The following is a 15421-nucleotide window of genomic DNA, read 5'->3' as shown; positions in this document are numbered from 1 at the left end:
TGAGATGTAGATCCAGGAAAGCAGGCTACAGGTGGGCACCAGACGAGTGAGCGCAGCACAAGTGAGCTTGGCACCTAGGACGAGCCAAGCAACAGAGTTGGTATAGACACTTGACCTTAGAACTATAACATTAACAGATGGGTCCCTTCGTGCAAAAACCACCAATGATCGTATTATACTCAGTACGATCAAGAACATTGCACTAAATATAGGGAAGATCTCCAATGAGTCCCTCCATGCACTGAATGAAGGTGTGGCAGATGAGTTAAGAGCGAGAGAGCAGCGCTCCGTTAACCTTATTAGTGAGTACAGAGTGAACAATGAGCAGATGTTCGCTGAAAAGATAGAGGCACTGAAGGAAAAGGATACGTTATAGGTGCATTGCTCACGATTGGAGTTAGCAGTAGTGGAAGCATGCAAATTAGTGCCCGAACTTCATATCCCGGAGGATGCACAGCTAGAATCAAAGATCAGAAAATTAGCTTCGGGTGTGTGTGAAGCCAAAGTAGAGGTTGGATGAGTTTAGCTTGAGATGAACATGAAGATCACAGAGCTGCAGTTAAAGTTACAACCGACGACTCCGCTTGAGGTTAGGGAGGAGCGCAAAGCTATGATAAAGGAAGGGATGACCACCTTGGATGCCACAGTCGCTGACTGTACGACATTTTTCGAGCAAGCAATGGAGTTGGTGACCAATCTGCAAGAGGAACTAAACCTATAGACACTAAATACAGAGGTCAGGAAGCTGTAATGGTAGTACAATGAAGTTAGGGAAACAATGCATTCCATAGCACCAGTGCAATGCCTAGCCAAATTACAGGAGGGAAAGCAGCTCCTAGCACAGGTAGAGGAAGCACAGAAGAAGCAGGCCTTGCTAGAGGCCATGTTACAACCATGGTTAGAAGAGGCTTATCAAGTCATGACAACCATCCAAGATAAACTTAAAGGCTTGCAGCAGACGATGAGGCTCGCAGTCGAAGGACCAACTATAGAAAAACTTGTTGAGGAAGTCAAGGAGGTAGCCACTCAGAGCATTGCCGAAGCCACAATGATCGAAGTAGAGATGGGGAATACTCATAGCAAGATCGCAGTGCCAGTTGAGTGACTCAAAGGCGAGTCATGATCTTTGTGTTGGGGGCCTGTTGGGATGGGGTCCCCTGGGACAGTTTTGGGGTTAAAATAACCCATGTTTGGATACATTTTTGGAATTAATGAAAAGTCTCCACGATTTGTGGATGTAGAGCACGTAGATTATTATGATTCAAAGGGGGTTTAGCCCCTTTTTTATGTAAAGTTTGAGTCAGTTTTGAGATCTACCCATGGTCCACGGACCATGGGATTATATGAAAAAGGCTATAAATAGGTGTGTCTTAGAGAGTCTAAGGTAGAAGGGAGATGTAATGGAAAGATATAAGAGAAGTGATAGCGAAGAGAAGAAGGGCTCTACAGCGCAGTGCGCATAGGCCTAAGTAGAGTCGACAACTAAGTGTGCGGACCCCTGCAGCTGAGTTCTTAGGGTAGTTTTGAGTTTGTATATCTGAATTGAAGATCAATAAAGACAACTTCCAAAGAATTATTGTGTATTTATATTTATTTCTATGAATATTATATGTTTTCTATCAATGATGTGTTTTATGAAATATTGATGGATTGTTGTGCGATTCTCTTTAATAAGTCATAATAAATGTATGCAATGCATGTTAAGTAGTTTCGCAAAGAATCTGATGAATCCTGTTATGTTTGAAAAATAACTTAAGTAGATATGCATGAACACTAATTTAGGGTTGTTTTCTGATGTGCATAAGTGGATAAATCGACTGTTAAGGGTCCACAAAGGTTGATCATAGATCTTTGTGAAGTTTTGAAGGTTATTTTAAAAGAGTTGCAGTAATGATCCCTAAGGGCTTAATGATCTATGCGAAGGTAGATCTAAGGTGCTAAAAGACATCACACTGATCCCTCGATCCAGAAACTCGGTTCTAGCATCCCCCCATACTGCTTCAGGTGAGACTGCAGCCCACACTACGTTGGTTTTTGTCGAAAGGGCCAGTAGTTTAGGGTTTTGTTGGTTGGCACAACTAACTCTGAACCTGGCTTAGGACCCCCTAAGCCAACAGTGTGCGTGAGGCTAAAGAAGATATTGGCCGAGTCACGTTTGAGCTCAACATGAAGATTACAGAGTTGTAGTTAAAGTTGCAGCCCACAACTCTTCCTGAGGTTCAAGAGTGGCGCGAAGTTGCAATAAAGGTAGGCATGGCTGCCTTGGATACCACAGTAACTGACTGTGCGGCATTATTCGAGCAGGCTATGGAGGTTGTGACCAATCTGCAAGAGGATCTAAACCTGCAGACACTAAACACCAAGGTACGGGAGCTGCAGTGAAAATATGATGAAGTCAGGGTGATTATGTGCTCACTAGCACCAACACAATGCCTGACCAAATTGTAGGAATGAAAACAGTTGTTGACACAGGTGGAGGAAGCGTAGAAAAGGGAGGCCTTGTTAAAGGCCAGGTTATAGCCTTGGTTGGAGGAACCTTATCAAGTCAAGGATTTTATTCAGGATAAGCTTAAGTGACTACAACAGACATAACAGATGATGAGGTTGGCCATAAAAGGACCAACCACAGAAAAATTGGTCGACGAGGTTCAGCAGGAAACAACGTAGAGCTTTGCTGAAGTTGTAGTGGTTCAGGTGGAGCTAGGGGGTCTTTGTAATAATATTGTAGTGCTAGTAGAGTGACTCAAGGGTGAGTCATGATCTTTGTGTTGGGAGCCTGTTGGGATAGGGTCCCCTGAGTCAGTTCGGGGTTAAGATAACCCAAGTTTGGTACAAGTTTTGTAAATAATGTAAAGTCTCTGCTACGGAGCACATAGATGAATAGGAGTCAAAGGGGTTTATCCCATTATTTTATGTAAAGTCTGAGTTGGTTTTGAGATTCACCCATGGTCCACAGACCATGGCATTGTATGAAAAATGTTATAAAGAGGTGTCTTAGAGAGTCTAAGGCAACGTATGGGAAGTAATAGAAAGTGATAGCGAGAAGAAGTGGGTAAGAAAGAAGAAGAAAGGCTCCGCATTTGAGTGTGCGAAGGCCTAGGTAGAGTCCGTAGCTGAGTGCATGGATCCCTACAGCTGTGTACGTAGGGCAGTTTTGAGTCTGTAATCCTGAATTGAAGATCAATAAAGACAATTTTCGAATAATTCTTGCGTATTTCTATTTGTCTCTGTTAATGTTACATGTTGTTGACGAATAATGTGTTTTATGGAATATTATTCGAATGTTGTGTTATTCTCTTGAATAAGTATTAATAATGTATGCAATGCATGTTTAAGTACTTTCACGAAGACTCTGATGCATTCGGTTATGTTTACTAATAACTTAAGTAGATCCATGTGAACACTAATTTAGGTTTGTTCTCTGATGCGCGTAAGTGGATAAATCGATTGTTAAGATTCTGCATAGACTGATCGTAGAACTTCACAAAGGTCTGAAGGATGTTTAATAGAGTTGCAGCAACGAGCCCTAAGAGTTCATCGATCTGCGGGAAGGAAGATCTAATGCACTAAACTAGACTATGGATGAAGAAACTTGGTTCTTGCATCCCCCCATACTACTTCAAGTGAGACTGCATCTTGCGCTACACAGATTGTTTCCGAAAGGCCCAGTAGTGTAGGGTTTTGTTGGTTGGCGTAGCTAAGTCTGAACCTAGGTTAGGACCCACTAAGCCAACACTATATCACCGGTGCTACTTTGTGTGGTATCTTTTAAGGTGGATTTCTTGGGTGCCATGATGATAACAACTAATGGAGAGAGATAATGTAAAAAATTGTAGTACCTGTATGACAAAAATAACTCATGGAAAACATGAATTAGCTCAAGAAAATCAGTATATTCAACAAGATCAAGGCAGAAACTCACACATTAGGAGGAAGGATTGGATAATTTACAAGATAAAGGTGGGATATTGGCCTCATGAACTACACATTTCATAGTCTTAGCAGTGAAGCAGGCAACTAGAGGCATGAGATTGAACAATGAGCAGTCCCAACTAGGTAGAGTAAGGGAAGGAACTACACATTGCATAGTCCTAGTGGCAAAGCCTAAGGGCTAAGGCTTATGACTATGGAATGCGAAATTGGGAAAGCCAATGACTGCACATTTCACAATCTTATAGGCTAGGCTTGAGGCTTGCCTCTTGAAGATGCGAAATGCGTAGTTAGGGAAGGGAACTGTTGGCCAAAATTATGCAGATCTACACAAGAAAGAGGGAAAATAATGACGAATCTAAGTGTTTGGATAGGAAAGAATGCTAATATGGCTAAGGGGAAGATATATTAGCAAAAACTAAGTGCCAAAATCCAACATGCAAGAGGAAAAATGTACATGCCAAAAAATGACCCAACAACAACCACTGTTTGGGGGGGGGGGCAAGAAATAACTCTATGTGACACTTGGAAAATGTAAATGATGGACTGAACCAACACTTGTAAAAGCTAATATAAGTTAAAATTATATATACTATGAAAATAAGCATGCAAAATAACACTAACAAAAGAAAAAGTGAGAAAATTGAAAAAAAAAAGTGACAAAAAGCGACACATGCAAAACTTACCCGGAAAAGTGCGAAAAATCAACTGAAAGTTCCTTGATATCATTGGGAAGGATAGAGGTCAAAGATTGAGTGTGAAAATGAGCTCTAGGGTTGTATATTAAATATATCTAGGCGGGTTAGGGTTTCTGATGCACATGCCTAAAATCAAGGAAAAAGCGCGAATTTTCTGAAAGTCATAATTTGTAGCTTAGTGGAATTAACCAGACACTAATTGGGAAACTCCTATTTTTAAGGATGCCAACTTGCTTTTCGCGAAAGTACTTTTTCACACTTTTAAAGGAGATTGCACAATTCCCATGCTCAAAGGCTTGGACAACTCCTTGCCTCAGTGAATTTCACAACTTTTGGGGGGAAGGATAGCTTTGCATAGTTTCTAAGCTTAAGGTTGGCCTAAATTCCAATATTGCGCAATCCAAATCCTCAAGGCTCAATGAAATTTCTAGAGATAGTGGATTGCGCAGTTCTAAGAGGGAAGGTCAGAAATGTTGCAAGGTCAAGGCAAGAGATGGATTGTATTAGGTTGGGGACAAAACAAGTCATTACAAGCACTACATGGAAGGATAAGTCTTTAAAATTTCATGAATACTTGACGATAGTGCTCCCAAATCAAAGCATGGGAAAATTTTTGGAGGGGGGTTGTAGAATCTACAACACTTGGCGACATACTAGTAGAACTCCAACTCTTTGTATGGGTCTTATCTCATGTAAAATAGGTCTAACACTTCAGGAAGTATTGTCCATTTCATTGATCACCATAGCTTCTTTACTAAGCTTGAGTTAAATATATAGTTCCTACCATTCTCTTCATCGGTGACACACTAAAAAAGATAAGCCAAACTTAGCTATTTTGATTGGGGATAAAGAGTATATAGATTCACAAGTAGAAGAGAAGCATCAGAGTCTTGGTTTTCATCTCTAATATTGCTCTGTTGTTAGTAGGTCTGGACAGTACCCCAATAGAGTCACTTCAAGAACACAAACATTACTTTGCTACTAGTGAGCCTGGACAGTACCCCGACGAAGTTGTTTGCTTCACCTTCCTTCGCAGGAAGCCTTTCTCTTATTTTTCCCTTTTATTATTCTTGTATTTATTCATAGAATTGTGCATCGACACTTATTGATTTCATGGGTAGGAAGAGGGATCCCGACTTATTGAGAGTAGAAGAGGTTTTACCTTCGGAGAAGGATATTTATACAACTCTAAAATATAGTTCACTCATTAAAGTTTCCTCCCCTCTTTACTCGACTCAACATAGTTGACAAGGAAAAACCGACCAATCATTAAAACCAATTAGAGTAGGTGATAATAGTTATATATTTAAGCATCATAACTCTACTAAGGTTCTCTCCAAAAAATAACATATTATCTATTAGGGTATCATTGACTAAAAGATGCAAGTCCCACAAAAAGAGAAGGAATAAATAGAAATTCAAGCATTGACAGCTACACAATGTCCTCTTAAACTTCACCATTCTTACTTTGAAAACCAAACAGGGTCTCATGTGGAAATATATTACAAAAAAAGGAAACAAAAGAGAGAAATAAACAAAGCAACAACAAAACAACTCAAACAATCTAATCCTAGTCCTAACCTAACCACAACTAGGCCAAGCTTACGTAAAATGAAACTTACAATGTAACCACCAAAGCATTACCTAACCTGAGCGGGCGCAGGTATCAACAACAAGAAATATATTGAAGAACAAAAGACAGGAAAGATAAAACATGAAATGCTGCAACATTCGAAGACTGAAAATGCAAGAATAAAAATATAAAAAGAAAGAATATACTAAACATTCTGCAGATGCATTATGGTATTTAAGCACATCACAACAAAGTTTCGTGTTGAAAAATTCTTCCAAACTTTCAAACTTGGAAAACATAAATAAATTGAAAAACTTTTGTTTTGCAAATGAGCTTGTGAGGTATGACTCCTCCAATGATTGTGTGATAGGATCATGGAAAACAAGTGAAGGATGTGAATGTTGCGAGATATATTTATTTTCAATTTGTACAATCAACAGATGAGGATTCTTGAAAGAGAAAGTATTATCCTGATCATGATTGGAACTGGCATCAAGATTGCAAAAACCTGACATAACCATCAACATAAGCTGAAGTGCCTCGACAACTTGTGGTAGTTCTAAGTCATCAGAATGTCGATCATCAAAAACTGGTGGCTTAGAAAATCCGATAGTAGAAAATATAGAGTCATTTCTAGATGACTTGATGAATAGGTCACAACAACCATGATTAGAAATTCCATCATCAGGAAGAAAGACATCCTAATGCTTTGATGAATCATAGAGAGGGGGAGATTGAAAACAAGAAATTTCGCTCTCTATTTCTTCACAATGATTAGATGATGGATGGGAGATATCAGAAAGAGAATATTTCCCCCACCACTATTCAAATGGAAAAATGACATTACATGAGTTATTAGTGTGATCAAAATTAACATCGTTAGAAACTGTTTCTTTGAAAGATACAACAGGCATGAAAGAATCGTGAAACATGTTAGGATAACGAGGGAGAGGTGAAAAAAAGAGACATCAACTTTCAACAAAGATTCTTGTTCATAAACAGAGTCCCACACATTGTTATCATAAATGATATCTCAATTTTGTTGGTCGATACTAACTCCATTCTAAACTTGATCCTCATGAACATCAGAAGAAATGGTTGAAATAGATGGATATATCAACTCACAATCATGAGGAGCAAAGGAACCAATAGAAGGAGGCCAAGGAGAAATAACATCATTGTACAAATCAGATAAATTGCACTTAAATTCTAAATATGTGGGGTGGTAGAAGATGGTGGTAGATTAACAGATGAATTCTCAAGTTCTCCAACCTCAACCTACATAAATGGATATGTTTGATAAAGAGAAGATGATGAGTCACTTGGAGCTTTCTTCGGTGCAAATTTGAGAGCTCCATAACTAGTGTATGTTAGGAGACTTTCAAAGGATTCATATTCTACTGGATTCAATGAAATATGAACAAAAAATTCATACTTCTCTTTAATTAAATTCCAATCAATGTCACCATCGAAAAATTCATAACAAAAATGAATGAAGCGATCATGAAAATCGTCAAGAGATTCATCAAGTGCTTTTATAAGATGCATGATTTTCTTATAGATAGATTTATAATCATACCTGTCAAAGGCATGGTAGAGCTCCTTGACAATATTTTCGAAAGAGTGAATAGAAGAGACTGGAAATGCGTAACACCATTATTTAACGTGCACTTCGAATGTGAGGATGAATAACTTGCAAGCAGTATCCTCACAATGAATTGTATGATGAGTGAAAAATTCAAGAAAGAAAGCGGTGTGCTTGAGAATGGTTGTTCCACCCTTGCCATCACAATTCATATTAGATAAGTAATTAATTATCCTCGTAGGAACTTTCAGTTTGTGGTTCTGGAAAAATATGTTGAGGTTAAGATATGGGAAGAACCTGTTTAAAGATAGTAATATTCAAATAGACTTCACAGTAACAACTTGTCATTTAGCACTCCTTCTAGCACTAGAAATATTAACGGTGCTAGACCCGCCAACATTCAGGGGGTCTCCCTGATATGAAGTCCCAAATAGATCTCACACTGTTTGGAGTAGGATACCCATCCAGAATATGTCCTGGTTGCTGAAATAGTGGGTTTAAGTGGTAAGCATTGGTTGCGATAATGCTTAGGATGATGTATTCATGACTTTGGTGAAACACGTGTATAGATATATGAAGATTTAAGTGCAATGCATGAAAGTTTATAACATGAAAAATAGAAAGTGAGTGAGCTCCTTAGAAGCCTCTAATAACACATAACACACATTCAATAAGATTCATACTAATGCAAACGAAATAGTTCATAAGTGTTAGCATAAATGAAATAACATATATTGCAAACATAACAAGAGTATTCCTACTATATTCACAACATATGCATGAAAATGTGTCAGCTCTAAGATTTTATTAAAGTGAAAGTCCCAAACATACATATACAATTTCCAAACCACTAGTCCCAATAGTGGAACATGAAGCCAACACCTACTCCTCCAAAGAAAGATACTCCCTCTATGCTAAGGAGAAGCCAAGGCTCTCAAAAAAACTCCCAAGCTTCTGATCCTAAGCCAAAAGCCCGAAAAAAATCCCTTTACATGAGTTATGAGGGTATATTTATAACAAATGAGATGATTAATCATCTCCCCTTTGTGACTCTTGGACTTCCCTCATGAATCTTTGACTTCCTTCAACCATGACCTTTAGACTTCATTACAAAATGAATTTTCACATTCCACAATTGACACTTGGAATTTCACTTATAATTAATTACAAAAGAATATTATAATATGCTCATACCCATATAAGACAAAATTGGGTAGAGTCAACTAGACAACCTAATAAGACAAAACAAGTCAAGTTTGAGTTTGGGGAAACTCTAGCTTAGCCACTTCAACTTGTAGTTTCTTGGATACATAGTGTTACCAATCTTTGTATTGTGCAATGAATTCCCCAAAATATGTGATGGGATCAGGTTGGAAGTAGACTCTAGCCTCTGTTGCATCTGAGTAGACTACCTTGGAACCGGTATGAGTTTCCTTCTTCAGCAGGAGAAACATGTTATTGATCTAAACGGAGCCACCAATACACTTCTGCATATTATACCTGTTCACCTCTAGATCTTCCTTGGTGGTGATATGCCTAATTTGGTCCAAGTATTCTTCAAATTCTTGCCTGATTTGATTCCTACCTTTGGCTTCGGTGAGTGATCCAACTAAATGGATCTTGTGTGACTTTACCATGAAATCCACACTATTTTACAATCATGCGTATAAGGCCTGAATGTTGGCAAAGAATGAGCCGAGTTGTTTGTTACTCTAGATAAGATAATCAACCCTTGCTTTCTCCAACTTAGCCTGTTGCCTTGTCTTCTTCACCAACTTGGGAGGTGCACCTTTGTAATGAATTAACCACTCATGCACGATAACGATGGTTGTATGCATAACATTGAGAGATTTAGAATTGTCTTTTCACTTCTACTGCACATTGTGTAAGAAAAAAACTCCTCGTAGAGGCTTCTCATGGTTTCTCCCAATGTCGATACTTCACTAAGTATGGCTTCCTTGATTTCTTCTAGATACACCTATGCGAGAGCTACTTTCTAGACCTCTTCTTGGAGTTGTTCCATTGGTTTCCTTGCAACCTATAAGTTCTTTTCCATTTGTCATTTCTCGACCATGATATACTCCATGTTTGACTTGGTAGCACCTACGAAGGCCAAGTTGGCTACAACAATGGCTTCTAGATTCCACCTAGTATCTGTCACAATCACCCTTTCTCTAAGGAACACAAGTGTGAGATCATTTGGAAAGTGTTTCTTTCTATCTTGTACAATATTCTTTTGGAGCTCATCATGTGATCTAGGTGGATATTGGTGGCCACCTTCCAAGTCCACTTAGACCCCCACCATTGTTTCTTTTAGCTTTTCAGTTTCCTTATTGTAGCACAGTTTACTATTTTTAGCAGTTTTTCGGGTCCTGAACTTTTGGAGCCGTTTTGAGTTCCTAAATGACGTTTTTTGGGAAAATTGGGAGCAACATGGGTGCATGGACTGATGTTTCTCTTCCCAAATTTGTAGTTCTCGGATAGATCTTTCTAACAACATCCTGTGCGTGTCAAACGGAGATCGTATGCCAAAGTTACGACCCCGAGAAGTTGGTGTACCAATTTACCCAAACGGGGCCCACAATTTGGCGTTTCATCTTCTAGGGTTAGGTTTTTGGATGTTTGGGGTTTTCCATTGTTTCTCAACAATAAATAGACCTTAGAGCCTCATTGTAACATAGTTCAGAGGCATGTAGCTGCCACATCTCTTCTCAGGGATAAGCTACCATCGCCCTAGCTGGTTTATTTCCATTGTTGTTTTGTAAGCATATTTCAGTATTTTACATTAATGAAATGAAGTATTATTTCTGCTGCATCTCTGTGTTTATGGATATCTCTGTAATTTTTTGCGTTCCTATTTAAATCCAAATTAGTGGTATCAGAGCGGTCTGCTTTTTCTTTGTTTTTCTTTGCATGTCCCTAATGAGGTCGGGATATAAGGAGTTAGGGCTTGAACTGGTCGAACCTTTGCAAGACTAGCCTCGCAAATCCCGACGGCCTCCCATGGTGAATGAAAATAAAGATGAGGGGGAAGGAGATCCTATCAAAATCTTGCTCGAAGAAGCCCTCAAGTGACAAAGGAACACGATGATGGACAACTTTTCCCAGATCCTTCAATGGCTACCCAGGGTTGACACATCGGCTTCCAATAGCTACTCTGGAAACGCCACACCATTTAAGGTACAAGTTAATTTTGAAATCCTCATATTCGAGGGTTAGATAGATGCAGATGTTATCGATAAATGGTTAAATCTGCTAAAGGGTTATTTTTCTATTCATGATTTTTCCAGTCGGGAAAAGATTATTTTCGCTCTTCTCAAAGTAGCCCCCCACGTCAAGGACTGGTGGGAAACCTACTGCAAGCAGAAGGATGAAAGTACAGGCTCACTATTTTCAGCTGCACCCACTTGGAATTCATTTTGGGATGCCATCAAGGAGCAGTACTACCTATCAGAAGCTATGAGGATCGATACATAAAGTGGACCACGTTGTGGCAGGGAAGGGACCAAGACATGCCAGAGTTTACCAATATTTTCCATACCCTTCTTACAAAGTTGGGTATCAAGGATTCAGAGCAATATTTGATACTCAAATATTGTGGCTGCCTGCACAAGTACATCCAGGAAGAAATGGAATTCCTTAACATCCCCTTGCTCGACACGACATACCGATATGCCGTCAAGGTCGAGAAAACGTTTAAATAGAAGAAGCGAGACTTTGGATCAGTGAATACGAAGCAAGGGAAAGGTGCCCCTGAACCGCAGAACAAAGGACAAAGCCAAGGCAGGGCGGCCCAAGACAACCTGCCAAATCTGCAAGCAAAGAACAACACCGTGAAGCTGAAAAAGGACACAGGAAAGTGGTGTGAGTTCCATAAGATCTCCACTCACAACACAAGTGAGTGTTGGGCCAAGCAGTCACTAGTGGCCGAGCTAAAGGTTTCAGAATCAGGTGCATGTTCCGACTCTAAGTCAGAACCCAAAAGGGGGAATGATAAAGGGAAACAAATTGTTGATGTGGAGCCCAACACCACCGTTGCCACCATGAAGATTTAGAAGGAGGAACCCGAAGACAGAGGAGGAAGAGCGTCTCTTCCACTCCAGAGGTAGGTAAAGGGCTCCCCGCTATAGTTCATTGTTGATAGCGGGAGCCAAAAGAACCTCATTTCGGTAGAGGTTGTGAAGTGGTCGGGCTTACCGACCACAACACATCCACAATTGTACACCATCGGGTGGCTTCACCAAGGATGGGATCTCTGCATGAGCTAGCAGTGTCGCTTTCCATACAACATCAAGCCCTTCACGGATGAGGTATTGTGTGACATTGTTCCCATTGGAGTTTGTGATGTATTGTTAGGACAACCATACTTGTGGAAGCGACATGCTGTGTATGAATCAAGGCCCCGTTTTGTTATTGTTACTTTGGTAAATAAGTGGTATAGTATATCAGAGGTAGCACTGCCTACCTCCATCTCTTTGATTACTGCAAAACAATGTAGTAAGCTCATTTCCAAAACCGAGAAATTTGTTTTCATGATGATATGCCCTCAAGGAAAGAAGAAGACGGTGGCCACGACCTCCAGATAGGGCCCCTCCACATGACAACTACAAATGGACAAGGTCATGGAGGAGGAGTGTGAGGACATCTTCACCTCCGCCGCAGGGGTTCCTCTACACTGTCAGGTCAAGCACTCCATCAATCTGACCCCAGGTGCGTTGCTGCCCAATGGACCAATCTATCGGCGCTCCGTTCTGGAGAATGTTGAAATCAAGAGGTAGATTTAGAAGCTGCTGCAGAAAGGTCACATCCGTCCAAGTTCATCACCCTGTGGGAGCCCGATCGTGTTGGTACAAAAGAAGGATGGGACTTGGAGACTCTGTATTGACTATCGGGTGCTAAACAAGATCACTGTCCATAATAGGTACTCGATCCCATGGATTGATGACCTCTTGGACCAACTGAAGGGGGGAAAATATTTCAGCAAGATTTTTTTGAAGTCAGGATATCACCAGGTACCAATCGAACCCTCCGATGTGTGGAAGGCTGCCTTCAAAGCCAAGGAGGGCCTTTTCGAATGGTTGGTTATGCCTTTTAGATTGACGAATGCTCCTGCAACCTTCATGAGGCTAATGGATGACATCTTGTAGCCATTCATCAACTCATTTGTAGTGGTATACTTGGATGACATCCTAATCTTCAGCCAGAGTTGGGAAGAGCACCTCCACCACATCCAACAGGTTCTCCAAACATTGCGGCAACACAAGTTATGTGCCAATTTGGAGAAATTCACTTTTGGCATGACCTAGGTTCAGTAAATGGGATACATTATTGATGAATAGGGGGTGCATGTGGATCCATCCAAGATCCAAGTCATTCGAGATTGGCCATCTCCAACCACTCTGATAGATCTCTGTAGCTTTTTAGGTCTTGCCAACTTCTATCGCAGGATCGTGTTGGGATTTTCTCATATCACTTGGCTCTTGAGTTAAGTCACCAAGGGAGGAGCAAAAGCAAAATTCTTTTGGTCGGAATCTCAACAGAGGGCATTCACAGAGTTGAAATATCGCCTCTGCATGACACCAATGCTTGCATTACTAGACTTGCAACAACCATTTGAGGTCGAGACAGATGCCTTTGACTATGCTATTGGGGCAATCCTTACTCAACATAGGCATCCAGTGGCATATCACAATGAGACACTTTCAGACACAGTCTGGAAGTATCCCATTTATGACAAAGATATGTATTCCATTGTGCAGGATTTCCAACAATGGAAGCATTTTATTTTTGGGAAGGAAACGATCATCCACACAGACCACCAACCCCTACAGTTCATACAGACCCAAGGGAAATTACAGAATGATTTCCATCATAAGTGGTCCACATACCTGCAACAGTTCCATTTGAATATCAAGTATAAGAAGGGTAGCACCAATAATGTTTCAAATTGGCTTAGTCGACCACCAATCATGGCATTAACCATTGTGCTCAACTCTTGTGGGCACGAGACTTTTGATTGGCCACTTATCTACAAAAGCGATGCAGAATTCGGCCACACATACCAGACACTCTTATAGGGTCAGCATGTCCCAAATTTTCACCTCCAGGATGCCTTGTTATACCACCTCAGTCACATTTGTATTCCTTCAAGCAAGCATGCCAAGATGATTTGGGAAGCACACTACATTCAGGTTGCTGGACATTTCGGGGTCGAGAAAATGGTGGCAGTACTGTAGAAGTATTTCTATTGGCCGAATCTTTGACAAGATGTTGGGAAGTACATCAGATCATGCACTGCCTGCGCCATTTCCAAACTGACCATCAAGAAGCAAGGCCTCTATACCTTGTTTCCTACCCCTAGTCAACCTTGGGAATCCATCTCCATGGATTACATGCTAGGCCTTCCTTCCACTAAGCATGGAAATGACTATGTTTTTGTGGTCATTGACAGGTTCTCAAAGATGGCCATTATGGCTACTTGCAAGAAGAATATCACAACAGAATCCACTGCTAAACTCTTCTTTGAACGAGTGTGGGTACACTCTGGGATCCCATAGTCTATCATCTCAGATTGGACAACAGGTTCCTCAGTACATTTTGGTCCAGTCTCTGGTCGATACTCGACACCAAACTCACTAAGTCCACAACCTTCCATCCTCAAACTGATGGCCAGACAGAGGTTGTCAACAAGATGATCGTACACATTCTGCGCATGTACAACCCAAAGAATCCACGCACATGGGACGAGAGCCTCCCCTATGTTCAACACAGCTATAACCGTGCTCTCCACAACTGGAATGGCCACAACCCTTTTTAGGTGGGCTTGGGATTCCAACCATTACGTCCCATTGCTGTGGCCATGCCATTTGCAGCTAATCACGTAGATTCGGCTCATGTCTAGTTAGAAACAGATAAGGTAAAAAACTTCATTGAGAACATCCAACATATTCGCCAGTAGGTCCATGACATTCTGGAGAAATCAAATTCCAAGTATAAGCAGCGACATGATCAACATCAGGTTCCACACAAGTTTCAGGTGGGCGACAAAGTGTGGTTGAATTTACAAAAGGAACACCTTACCGGAGCCTATCGGAAAATTAGACCACTCCAATATGGTCCTTACACCATTACCAAGGCTGTGGGAAACAATGCATTTGAGCTCAGCATTCCCCCATTCCTTGGCCTACACCCAGTGTTCAATGTGGACCGCCTTCGGCCATACTTTCCACCATTACTAGACACATCCGACATTACAGAACAAATCACACCCACAGAGTTCAGATTGCATGGAACAAGATGCAACTGATCGGATCATGGACACATAGATCAAGCACACTCGCCAACAGAATATCCAATTGTATCGAGTTGTCAAAGTAGGCCAACTCCTTCACCAGGGCAAGTGCCTCACTAGGGACCAAGTTCAGCAGAAGTTTCCTCATCTCATGGAGGAACTCAATGCAATGGGGACCATTGCTTCCTAAAGGAGGAGGAATGATCTATGTGGATATTGGTAGCCAACTACCAAGTCCACTTGGACCCCCACCATTGTTTCTTTCAGCTGTTCAGTTTCCTTACTTGTAGCACAATTTACTATTTTTAGTATTTTTTCGGGTCCTGAACTTCCGGAGTTGTTTT

This window comes from Pinus tabuliformis, chromosome X (genome assembly GCF_031772625.1).
Source record: "Pinus tabuliformis cultivar Carrire ecotype Pingquan chromosome X, CPIR1, whole genome shotgun sequence".
NCBI lineage: Eukaryota > Viridiplantae > Streptophyta > Pinopsida > Pinales > Pinaceae > Pinus > Pinus tabuliformis.
This window is presented reverse-complemented; position numbering follows the sequence as displayed.